This window comes from Bos grunniens, chromosome 10 (genome assembly GCF_055505025.1).
Source record: "Bos grunniens cultivar Pamir isolate PY7600 chromosome 10, Bosgru_T2T1.0, whole genome shotgun sequence".
NCBI lineage: Eukaryota > Metazoa > Chordata > Mammalia > Artiodactyla > Bovidae > Bos > Bos grunniens.
Genome location: NC_141174.1, coordinates 67370682 through 67373722, shown reverse-complemented (window position 1 = coordinate 67373722; position 3041 = coordinate 67370682).

The window sequence follows — 3041 nt, the reverse complement described above, 5'->3', positions numbered from 1 at the left end:
TGCTCCTTTGATCATCCCATCTTCCTTCTGAAGCATCCTTTTCTTTCAGCTGGCTCATTCCCATAAGCACATGTATCCACCAGTATCTACATCTTTGAGAAAGTTCTACCTTGACCACCAAAACCCACCTCCAGTTACTGCCCAATTGATCTAGTCCATTTACAAACTCTCTTTGACACCTGCCATCTCTGCCTCCTCATCTCTCATGTACTCTTCATTCTGCTCCAAGGTAGCTTCCACTCCAGCCTCTCCACCAGAATTCCTCTTCCTAATACTCACCAATGACTTCTGTGTGTGTGTATGAGAAAACATATGCATGAGTTTATTCATTGCAGGATTTTGTACTCACCAATGACTTCTTTGTTGCTAAATTAAATGGATCCATTTAAATTCTCATCTTGCTTGCCCTTTATTTTTTTAATAGCTATTTTATTTTTATTTAACTGCAGTAGGTCTTTTGTAGCATGCGAGATCTTTTTAGTTGAGGCATGTGAATTCTTAGTTGCAGCATGTAAGATATCTAGTTCCCCAACCAGGGATGGAACCCAGAGCCTCTGCATCTGGAGCTTGGAGTCTTAGCCACTGGACCACCTGGGAAGTCTTGAGTTATTTTCAATAGTTTATCACTTCCTTCCTCAGCAGTTTACCACTTCCTCCTTCTTAGCTTCTAGGACCCCACTCTTTCTTTGTTTTCCTCTCACCTCTCTGGCACCTCTTTATCAGATTTCTTGGCTTGGCACCTTCTTATCATTGCAACTTCTGAGTACTGGCATCAATGTCCTAGGTCCTAAGGCTCTCTGTACATTTCTTCCCTTGGTAATCTCATCCAACACTGCAGTTTTAAATACGTGTGTGTGTGTGTGTGTGTGTTAGTCCCTCAGTCATGCCCATAACCAATCCAGGCTCTCCTCTGGGCTCAAAGGGTATGTTTTCAACTGCCTACTTGACAACCCCGCTTGAATGTCTCAAAGGCATTTCAGGTCTGTCATGCTCAAAACTGAACTCTTAATCTCTCTCCAACACAAAATAATGACTCTGATAGCTTACAGTGATTGATGTCAGATTCATGATCTCTGAAGAAGAAGATTTAGTTTTGGGACCAGGAACCAGGCTTGATCACTCAGAGCTTTTGTGTGGCAGAAGTTCTATTGTGACATAGACATCAGGAGGGGGACAGAAAGTGTCCCACTCCTAGTCTTATCAAGGCCTTATATGCTTTTACCAGACCCACTCCTACAACATACATCTTAAATTAACAAGATTAGAACTAATCACTAGGGCTTCCCTGTGGCTCAGAGGTTAAAGCATCTGCCTGGAATGCGGGAGACCCGGGTTCGATCCCTGGGTCGGGAAGATCCCCTGGAGAAGGAAATGGCCACCCACTCCAGTACTCTTGCCTGGAGAATCCCATGGAGGGAGGAGCCTGGTAGGCTACAGTCCATGGGGTCACAAAGAGTCGACTGAGCGACTTCACTTTCACTTTCAGAACAACAGAAAAGTATTACCACACACACTCTTACAACATACACTTTGGATTAAAAGATTAATAGAATGTTATTGTTAGGAAGGAGAAACATGACCTTGAGCAAGATACATAGTGTTTCATAATCATTCAGTTCAGTTCAGTTGCTCAGTCTGACTCTTTGCGATCCCATGGACTTGCAGCGCACCAGGCCTTCCTGTCCATCACCAACTCCCGGAATTTACTCAGACTCATGTCCATTGAGTCAGTGATGCCATCCAACCATCTCATCCTCTGTCGTCCCCTTCTGCCCTCAATCTTGCCCAGCATCAGGGTCTTTTCAAATGAATCAGCTCTTTACATCAGGTGGCCAAAGTATTGAAGTTTCAGCTTCAACATCAGTTCTTCCAATAAACACCCAGGACTGATCTCCTTTAGGATTGACTGGTTAGATCTCCTAGAAGTCCAAGGGACTCTCAAGAGCCTTCTCCAACACCATAGTTCAAAAGCATCAATTCTTCAGTGCTCAGCTTTCTTTACAGTCCAACTCTTACATTCATACATGACTACTGGAAAAGCCATAGCCTTGGCTAGACGGACCTTTGTTGGCAAAATAACATCTCTGCTTGTTAATATGTTGTCTAGGTTGGTCATAACTTTTCTCCCAAGGGGTAAGTATCTTTTAATTTCATGGCTGCAGTCACCATCTGTAGTGATTTTGGAGCCCAAAGAAATAAAATCTGCAACTGTTCCCACTGTTTCTCCATCTATTTACCATGAAGTGAAGGGACCGGATGCCATGATCTTTGTTTTCTGAATGTTGAGTTTTAAGCCAACGTTTTCACTCTCCTCTTTCACTTTCATCAAGAGGCTCTTTAGTTCTTCTTCACTTTCTGCCATAAGGGTGGTGTCATTTGTATATATGAGATTATTGATATTTCTCCCAGCAATCTTGAGTCCAGCTTGTGCTTCATCCAGCCCAGCATTTCTCATAATGTCCTCTGCATATAAGTTAAATAAGTAGGGTGACAACATACAGCCTTGACATACTCCTTTTCCAACTTGGAACCAGTCTGTTGTTCCATGTCCAGTTCTAACTGTTGCTTCCTGACCTGCATACAGATTTCTCAGGAGGCAGGTCAGGTGGTCAGATAGTCCCATCTCTTTCAGAATTTTCCATTTTTTTGTGCTCCACACAGTCAAAGGCTTTGGCATAGTCAATAAAGCAGAAATAGATGTTTTTCTGCAACTGTCTTGCTTTTTCAATGATCCAGCAGATGTTGGCAATTTGATCTCTGGTTCCTCTGTCTTTTCTAAATCATATAATCATTAGTACAGGGCTTAAGGAAAAACATACCTTTGAACAAGATGAGTTGTTTTGTTATTTAATCACTGAAGTGAAAGTGAAAGTCGTTCAGTCCTGTCCAACTCTTTGTGACCCCATGGACTATACAGTCCATGGAATTCTCCAGGCCAGAATACTGATACAGGTAGCCTTTCCCTTCTCTGACTTCCCTGGTGGCTCAGACGGTAAAGCGTCTGCCTACAACGCGGGAGACCTGGGTTCAATCCCTGGGTT